Genomic DNA, 10,637 nt, shown 5'->3' on the forward strand with positions numbered 1-10,637 from the left:
GTTGGTATACTTTTTTTTTTTTGAAGGATGAAATAACGTAGTATACTACACTTTTCCATCCTGAGTGATCCCACAAAAAAAAACATATACCGTGTGGTATAATTTTTTTTTTACATGGGAGCCTATGTGTGATGGATGCCACTGTATGCCGTCCGTCACAGGTATAGATTAAATGTATACCTTGGGGAACTTTCCCAGGGCTTAAATCCCCGGGAAGAGCATCACGTAGCGCTCGGCTTGGGAATTCCCGGCCCTGGGGAAGTTCCTGACGTCACTGTCCATGTATGGACAGCGACATCAGGGACTTTAAACTGGGGAGTCCACGGCCAGAGCATCGGTAGCACTCTGGCCAGAGACTCCGGGACTGGAGAAGCCTCTGGTGTTACTGACCATATATGAACAATGACGTCAGGGACTCCTCCAGTCCTGGAGTCCACAGGCAGAGGGCTTAAGATGCTCTGGCAGGGGACTACAAAGTTTAAATTCCCTGACATCACTGTCCATATATGGACAGTGAAGTCAGTGGCTCCCTCTAGGAGCAAAATTCAAGGCCAGAACGTTGCCGACCCTATGGTTAGGGATTCCAGCATCTCAAAGCCCTTAACGTCACTGTCCATATATGGACAGTTGCCATGATCTAGGGGTATGTGGACCCACTAGGCCGCTCCGCCGAAGCGGAGGGGAAGCTGGCCAAGTCACAGTCAATGCAAAAGTCTAAGACAATGGCATAGGCTTTAGCACGGATGGGGCTAGATGTGGCAGGTTGTGCCAGACATGGCGAATGATACCAGGAGTGGCAGATGACACCAGACATGGCATATAGCAGTAGGCATAGCAGGTTGAGCCACACGTGGCAGATAACACCAGATGTGGCTTATAGAAGTAGGCATAGCAGGATGCGCCAAACATGGCGGATGACGGCAGGTGGCACAACACAACCTGCGATACAGATATGGCAAGACTACAACAACGCTCAGGCAAGGAGTGAAGGGGCAGGACCCTTTTTAAAGTTTAGGGTGATCTGGAGATAATTAATTCATTACATATGCGCGCGCTGGCTCTTTAAGGCCGGGAACTAGCAAGCGCGCGCCCCCTATTGGATACGACAGGGCATGGCGGCGGCATGTGCTGACGTCTCCGGGGTGGGAGATGTCAGCAGAAATAGAGAGATATGTGGTCGTCAGGTAAGTGGAGGCTGCAGTCTGTGATCGCGGCCGTTACAGTACCCCCCCCCCCTTACGCTCCCTCTTCTTGGGTCCAGAGCGAGAGAGGCATTTTTTAATGAGGGTGGGGGCATTAAGGTTCTCTTCTGGTTCCCAGGACCTCTCCTCAGGATCAAAACTTCTCCAGTCCACCAAATAGAAAGTCCTTCCTCTTGCAGTCCAGGATCTCCTTCACCTCAAACACGTCAGATGAACCACTGAGAGCAACCACAGGACTAGGAGTTTTGCAGTTCAGGACCACAGGCTTCAGGAGTGACATGTGGAATGAGTTGGGAATCTTGAGAGTAGGAGGCAATCAAAGTTTATAGGATACAGGGTTTATCCGTTACAGAACTTCGAAAGGACCGAGGAACCTGGGAGCGAATTTGTAAGAAGGTATCTTGAGTCAAATGTTTCTCGAGTATAGCCAGACTTTGACTCCAGGAGAGAATTGAGGGGGAACTTTTCTTCTTTTATCGGCCTGCTTTTTCATGCAGGCCACTGCTTGGAGAATAGCAGCTTTAGTTTGCTGCCAGCTATGAATAAACGTCCCAAATGAAGAGTTAGCTGCCTGTACTTGAGTCATGGCTGGTACAGGAAGAGGAACTCGAGGAAGCTGGCTTCACACCATGTAGAAAGGAGACGAGGCAGTAGACTTACTTGTGTGATTGTTGTATGCGTTACTGCGGTTTATAAATGCTGACTATGCCTCCGGAGGCCAAACCTTGGCGTTCACCCCCTTCTTGATGAGGGCAGAGATTGGGGCAGTCCGAGACGAGAAGTTCGGGATAAATTGCTGATAGAAGTCTGCCGATTCTAGAAATCGTTGTATGGACCGAAGCCCATGTGGACGTGGCCACTCTAAGACGGATTTCACCTTCTCTGGATTCATCTTGAGTCCACGGTCGGATACGATGTAGCCCAGGAAGGGCAGAGAGTTCCTCTCGAACACACACTTCACAAGTTTAGCATGCATGAGATTTCCCCCTTAACCTCGACAGGACTGGGCAACATGCCTCGGATGCGTTGTCAAATCAAGTGAGTAGATCAGGATGTCGTCCAGATAGACCACCACACAAACATACAGCAAGTCCCAGAAGATGTCATTTACGAACTCCTAGAACACACCTATAGCATTACACAGTCCAAAGGGTATCACGAGATATTCGTAGTCAACATCTCGTGTGTTGAATGCGGTTTTTCACTCGTCACCTTTGTGGATACGGATCATGCTATAGGCCCTGCGTAGATCCAGCTTCGTGAACACCTTGGCCCCACGAATTCTATCGAAAAGTTCTGAGATGAGCGGAGAGGGGTACTTATTCTTGACCATGATTTGATTCAAACCTCGGTAATCGATAGATGGATGAAGAGATCCATCCTTCTTTTTCACAAAGAAAAATCCGGCTCCGGCCGGGGAGGAAGACTTCCGGATGAACCCTCTCTCAAGGTTCTCCTTAACGTAGGCGGACATGGCTAGGGTCTCCGGCAGGGAGAAGGGATGGGCATGCCCCTCAGGGTGGTGAGGCATCACGAAGTAACTCAACAGGGCAATCGTAGCTGTGATGAGGAGGAAGAGTCTATGACTCCTTTTTGCTGAAGACGTCCGCAAAACTGGCATAGTGTGAGGGTAGATCGGAGAGTGACTGGGGCAGTGAAGGTCAAACCAGACTAACCTGTGGCAGGCAGCGGTTAAGGCATGTGGACCCCCATTGGAGGACTCCTCCGGAAACTCCAGTCGAGAACCGGAGAATGTAGACGAACCCATGGCAGGCCCAGCAGAATAGGGTTGATGGCTTTAGGCAATACAAGGAAGGCGATCTGTTCTGAGTGAAGAACTCAGAATTGTAGTGTCAGTGATTCAGGGATGGACACAATTGGATCGGGCAATGGAAGACCGTTCACAGAGGCAACAGCCAGAGGTCTCTCCAGAAGAACTGTGGGTAGATGTAGGCGATCCACTAGATCCTGCTGAATAAAATTTGCAGCTGCTCCAGAGTCCAGATAGGCTGAAGAGGAGTGTGATGTCTCACCAGAGATAATGGTCACAGGAATGGATAATTTGGGAGAGACTATGACGCTTGGCGTCACCCCACCTAGGGTTGCCTCAGCAACCAATTCTAGGTGCTGCAGTTTCCCGTTTTTTTGTGGGCACTGGCACACGAAATGGCCTTTAAGGCCGCAATACAGACACAGACCTGAAGAGCGTCTGTGCTGTTTCTCCTGCTCGGACAGTTTGATTCTGTCTACCTGCATAGGTTCCTCAGGTAGGACAAAAGGGGGAGGCAATAGTGGTCTCTGGCACGAGGGTGCCAGTCTGTGGAAATGTCTCTCAAGCCAGATATCCTGAGCACGTTACTGGATTCTCATGTCGACCCAGGTAGCCAACAGGATGAGAGCATCCAGGGTAGAAGGAAGAACGTGGGCTGCTAGCTCGTCCTTGATGTATGAGGACAGTCCCTGCCAAAAGGTCGCCACCAACGCCTCCTTGTTCCATGCCAACTCTGCTGCCAGGGTACAGAAGGAGATAGCGTACTCTCCTACTGTGGACCCTCCTTGCTTGAGGGTTAGCAGAGTGCCCGCTGGAGGGGATGTTCGGTCCAGCTGCTCGAACACCGTACGAAAAATCTGTAAGAATAAGGCTAGGTCCGAGAATTCAGGTCCCTGTCGTTCCAAGATGGGATTCGCCCATGCCAGGGCCTTGCCAGCGAGAAGGGAAATGATGAACGCTACCTTGGCCTCGTCAGATGAGCTCATAGCCTAAAATAAATGATACATTGGTTGAGAAAACCTCTGCAGGCTCTGTCCTCACCGCCATAATGGGGAGGAAGAGACAACGAAACTGTGGATCCGGTACAGACAGGAGGAGTGGAACAGGCAGTGGAACGGGAGCAGCATCCGAAAGAGGAGCAGGAGGTTGATCCAGTCGGGCGATGATGGAGTTTACAGCCACGAGGAGTTGATCCTGGCGTGCATGTAGATACACTGCCTGTCTAAGGGTATGTTCACACGCTAGCTGTCATTTACGGCTGAAATGACAGCCTGTTTTCAGAAGAAAACAGCTGCGTCGTTTCAGCCGTAAAAGCAGCTCCTCGTAATATACGAGGCGTCTGTGACGCTCGTATATCTTGAGCTGCTCTTCATTGAGCTCAATGAAGAACAGCTCAAAATACGTTGCAAAGAAGTGCCCTGCACTTCTTTGCCGAGGCAGACAATTTACGCGTCGTCGTTTGACAGCTGTCAAACGACGACGCGTAAATTACAGGTCGTCTGCACAATACGTCGGCAAACCCATTCAAATGAATGGGAAGATGTTTGCCGACGTATTGTAGCCCTATTTTCAGGCGTAAAACGAGGCATAATACGCCTCGTTTACGCCTGAAAATAGGTCGTGTGAACCCAGCCTAAACGTTTAAAAATACAATTTATTAAAGAATTAATGTAAAAAAATAGGGCACTAGTTGCCAAGGATCTGAATACAGGCGTTGGCAACGCAGATCATAGATACTTTATGGAGTGTAGACGATAGCCAAGGACTGAAACACTAAGTTGAAATGATTAGCCCATCGCTGCAACACTCCATAGATGTAATTATTAAATAGTTTGTCTAGTTGCCACAAACAAGCAAGATTCCCAACGCATTTCTGCGCCTCTATACACATAGAGGAGCGTCCTCAGGGGTATAAATTGCCTTGATCTGTCTAACTGCCGGTCAGCACATAATATGCTGCAAGATTGAGTTTCCGGCATAAATTCTAACTTGCTGCCACTCAGCACATATTATGCTGAAGTGTTTTGGTTCAACGGCATGCACTAGACACTGATGACTGGTCTAAGCACGCGCCGGAGAAACCATAGAGCCTTATACGGCTATAGCCCCACCTACCTTGATCGTGTCGGTTGGGCCTGAACCAATCGATGACTAAGACGTCAGTTACTGACGCCAACAGACAAGGACGGCCCCATAGCAGCATGTAGGTCACGAATATCTGTTTGAATCACCTGAACTGCAGTCTTGGATTTACCAGCGGGTTCCATGGCGTGAGTGTACTGTTACGATCTAGGGGCATAGCGGAGAGGCAGCTGGCCAATTCACAGTCAATGCAAAAGTCCATACAAAGAGTTCGTAGCACAATGGTACCTGAGATAACCCAGACCAATGGCAGAAGCTTTAGCATGGATGGGGCTAGATGTGGCAGGTTGCGCCAGACGTGGCGAATGATACCAGGAGTGGCAGATGACACCAGACGTGGCGTATAGCAGTAGGCGTAGCAGGTTGCGCCAGGCGTGGCGGATGATACCAGATGTGGCATAAAGCAGTAGGTGTAGCAGAATGCACCTAGACGTGGCGGATGACAGCAGGCGGCACAACACGACTCCAACACTAGATAGGCTCAGGAACAAAACACAGCACGGGATACAGGTAGCAGGGCACGGGAACATTAGGAGCAGTATAACACTAAGGGACCATTTGCGATACAGACATGGAAGACTACAAGGAGCAAGCAAGGAGTGAGAGGGCAGGGCCCTTTTTATAGTTCATGGTGATGTGGAGATAATTAATTACATATGGCCCTTTAAGGCTGGGAACTAGCGTGCGCGCCCCATACTAGACACTACAGGGCAGGGAGGCCGCATGTGCTGACGTCTAAGGGGAGGGAGAAGTCGGCAGGAAGAGAGAGATCTGCGGTTGTCAGGTAAGTGGAGTCTGCAGTCCGTGACCGCGGCCGTTACAACAGTGATTTCAGTGGCTTCCCCCGACTCAGTGCTTAAAGTAGCGCTGCGCCCGGGGAGTTCGGGCGACGTATCCTACTGTGTGCTATATAGTGGGATACGTCGATGCCTTCCGTATAGTGGGATACGTCGACTCCTCCCGACCTATACCTCCAATGGAAGCATAAAACGAGAAGTGAACCTAGCCTAACAAATATACAGAGGGGTTCTGGCACACCTGCATGGACCTAGTTCCAGTATCATTAACTACGTAACTATATTAACTCTCTGACGCCCATCCCCAAACTCACTACTCAGCTCAGAAGTGCTACTCCACCATAGCACCGACTGTAGCACTGACCCATGTGATCTATTCAGTCTATGGTATACTGCTCTCTGGAGAGACAGGGGACACTAAACCTATATTTGTCAACATTTGGAAAAAGGAAATAGACCATAGTTTTACTTGGGAGTTATGGGTATATTATACATTTTGAGACATAAATTATTGTGTATGGTAAATGTCAAGAACTTAACTACCAAATATTATTCCAATGGTTCAGAACTCCTTTTAAATTACATAAAATCTAACCCTTAGTATCAAACCTGTGCTGGCGGAGCACCTCAGCACCCGCTACAATTTTACACATGTGGTGTGCCCAGACAGCCCCTCCATGGCAGGAAATATCTACACTCTACAATGCATGGTGTCGGGCAACCAGACACAGATTACCAGAGATGGCTGTGCTCTCAAAGTTTCCAGGCCGTATCTCAAAAATTAAAAAAGGTTTCCTTACATACTTTATATTTGCTAGGAGGCAAATTATACCTAGATTGTGCAAATCAACAACTTCTCCAACAAGGGAGACGTGGGTTGGAGCTTAGATGGAAGAGATCAGGGCTTCAGATAATAACTCGTCTCTCGCCTTTTATTCCATATGGTTCACTTGGTCCCAATTCAGATCTTCCCTTGCATTTTCCACTTGGTTAACGGACGCACACCATTATTCTGGCCCTTTAATCAATAGCGGATTTCTATTGTCGAGAGTTCGTTCCACTCCACCTTATCCCCTCTTCCCTTCTTTCCTGGTTAATTTGTTCACACTTTTTATTTCAGACAGTATAACACATCACCTGTTTTGCAATATGTAAATGTACTTTATTGCACATCACCGTTTTCACAGAATATGTTCTCTTGATATGTATATTTATAAATGTGCAAGTCACGATTACACATGTGATTTGGATGAATTTTTTAAAGAGTTAATTAGCTTCCTACACCCACTCTAAGGCTGGTTTCCCATGGGTCGGATACGCTGCATAAAAGTATGCAGCGTGTCCAACCTAAAACCCGCAGCATATTCCATCCCAAAAAACGTTTCAGGCAGAATTTCTGTTGCGGAAAGCAGCGCTTGAAAAAAAAAAGTTCATACTTACCCCGGGCCGTAGTCATGGCAAGGCATCCCTCCGTTGCACTTGCAGTTCGGCCTCCTGGGATGATGCTGCAGCCCATGTGACCGTTGCAAAGAAATCCTATATATGCCTTACATTAATGTATACACAAGACAAAAAGTCCCCCAGACATATGTTAGTCCAAAAATATAAATTTTATTGTTCCACAATTGAAATACCCTTCCAAAGATACCCATACAAGTACATACATAATTAAAACATACTTAAAAATCGAACATAAACCGAAGTAATCAATTCACCACCATATCCCATATGTTATAATGATGCATAGTATACAAAAAGGAAATAGCAACACCAATCACAGGAAGAGTATAAAGTCTCCAAACTGATATCGAGTCATATAGTATCAGTCTCCCCACTATCTGGGTGAAAATCTATAAAAATTGTAATACTGACCACCATACATAAATACTCAGCATAGTTGCATATCAATTACCTGTGGCTGACATGATGGCTATTGATGGTTTCAGAAAAAACATCTCGACGCACGTTTCGCACCCTTCGTCAGGAGGAAATGTGACCGTTGCAGCCTGTGATTGGCTGCAGCAGTCACATAGGATGAAGCAGTCATGCCAGGAGGCCATTGTGGAAGAAGAACAGAAGAAAGCATCACTATGACAACGCCCGGGTGGTAAGTATAAGCTTTTTTATTAATTTTAAAAAAAAAAAAAAAAAACGCTTTAGGCACTAACTACAGGGAGCACTGTGTGTGTTTGTGTGTGGGACACAGTGAATGATGCTATTATAATCAGAAATACAGTGTATGGAGCTATTATATTTAGGGGTGTAGTGTGTGGCACCATGAGAGTTTTGGTGCAGAGATGTTTGAAAAGTGAGAAGCTGAAGACATCTGGCGACAAACTGAAGAAATGGGCCGGGAGAAGTAGTCGACTACACTATTCATTCCGTCAAAATGACAGAACTCTTGCACAACGAAGACAAACGGAAACCATTGGCACCAGATCCAGTACCATTGAAATCAACGGTGATGGTTTCCGTTTGTGTCAGTCAGGGTCCCTTCTGACGGAAAACTCTGTCGGAACGGGACAGTGACGCAGATGTGAACGAAGCCTTAGGAGAACAGCTTCAATTTGGACAGAACTGTGATATCAGTCGCACCCCCTATGTCTGACCCAGTGTGTCTCTTCATATATTTTAAAGGGTCCCAGTAAGACATGTGGTTTCCTAAAGCCAAATACCATGGTGCTGGAGACAAGAGAAGTGGCTGAGTTCCCTGATCATAACTACATTGGTGGGTTATTTCAAACATGACTTATGACAGGGAAGGCTTTGAACTATGACATTTTCTTTTGTACTTATTATATAACTCCAGCCATTTTCAGAAGCATGGTATGGGCGCTGGAGCCAGGCAGACTAACATTAGATGTATTCACCTTTATCACTCGTTAACGCCTTTTTGTGAATTGGTTAGCATACCGACAGTACATTTGGTCTTCCTGGGGACTCATCTGCAGCTGATGTAGTTATCTCTATTTAAGAGGACATACTGATGGTTCACATCAGATCACATCTATCCTGGGAAATTTAATGTGGATTTTCATTTACTCATGATAAAAACATAAACCATGACAGTGCACATCAATGTTTATTTGGTGGGGCTCCAACCTCTGGGACTCCCGCCTATCAACAGAATAAAGGGGCCACGGTAAACCACTTTACATATGAGTGTGGCTGTGCCCGAAACTGCAGCTCAGCCCCAGTAAAGTTAAATTGGACTGAGCTGCACTACCAGGAACGACCACTCGTATGAACAAGTTACAGTACTAGTGCAGACAATGAAGGATCGCTGGAGTGGCAGGGGCCTTTTATTCTGCTGTTCGATGGAAGTTCCTGGGGTCTCAACACCAACTGATCAAAGGATGGCCCTAAAGGTTTAACTGTAAAGTGTATCTGGATCTGCCGTTCCCAATGGAGACTAATTTGGGGGTATTGACCTGTCATCTCTGTATGAAGGTTAAAGAGTGAACACCTAGATTTCCCTTAGATTCTGCTCCCCAACACCATCGCCTTGTGACAACTTGTTACTCCTACATCTTGACCGTGATCCTGTCCTTAGTCTTGTCTCTGGATTGTGACATTTTCTTGTTTTTTCTGTTTTGTCAACTGCTACTTGTATTTTGACCTCCTTTTTACTTACCCCTGCCTCTTCTCCTGGTTATGTCTCTGTCTTCTCCTCTGGCTTCCCACATCATTGTCCACTCTCATGGTATCAATCCCTGACTTTAGTCTGATTCTGCTTCTGCACCTGCTCCAGACAGTCCTGCAGTGCACCTGCAGCCATCATCCAGTGACTACTTTGGGGAGCACGAAGTGGGAGTCTGACCAGGAAAAGCCATACCCCCTTGCAGGGAATCTAGGGTAAGGAACGTGAAGATTCTAAAGACACCTCACCTCAGTCAAAAGAATCGATTTCTCTGGTAGGAGTTGTAACACAGAGGAAACCCACTCATACACAGGTAGAACACAAAATTCATGCAGATTTCGCACTTTTGGCATCATGGACATGGCAGAGCCATGTGAATGGAGCCTGTATAGTGGCATGCATAGTCACAGTGCCTCTGTACAGTACCCTATTAGAGATATTACGATATGACGATACTACTGTAATACAGTTGAATTGCGTATGAAGGTACTCATCCAAATGCCTCTGTATAAGATTCGATGCGTACTGTGGTACAGCAGGGCTCCAAAGACTTTTATGTATTATGGATCAATACGACTCACAGAGCGGGAGGATTCCCTAGGCTCCTGCATAGAGGTCATGGGGCCACTTTACCTTTGCTTGATTTGGTTGAATAGGTTGATTAGCAAAGTAGATAACTGGACCAATATCACCCAAACCCTTAATAAAAGGTCTAGTCTTGCGGGTTATTGACTAAGGTCTCATTGAAATTTGCTCCGTATTCTGTCCATATGGGATAAGTGCAGAATATAGAGCTATTGTTATTTTATGGAGTTGTTCATACCTTTAAAATTTTGGATGGACATTTTCGACTTGCACTGCACATTTATTAATATGCAGCATGTTCCATTGAATTTAATTTTTCACAGTTTTATCCCCATAAAAGCACTGTTTCGAGCACTGTTTCAAGAAGACACAGTGTGTAATACAGCATCCATACAAAACCATGCTAAGCGCAATACAGTTCCATATTCCGCAGCATATCATGGACCAAAATTAACACGAAAGTGTAAATTAGCCCTAACTAAATACAGTTTATCAGAGCA

The sequence above is a fragment of the Rhinoderma darwinii genome, chromosome 9, assembly GCF_050947455.1.
Source record: "Rhinoderma darwinii isolate aRhiDar2 chromosome 9, aRhiDar2.hap1, whole genome shotgun sequence".
NCBI lineage: Eukaryota > Metazoa > Chordata > Amphibia > Anura > Rhinodermatidae > Rhinoderma > Rhinoderma darwinii.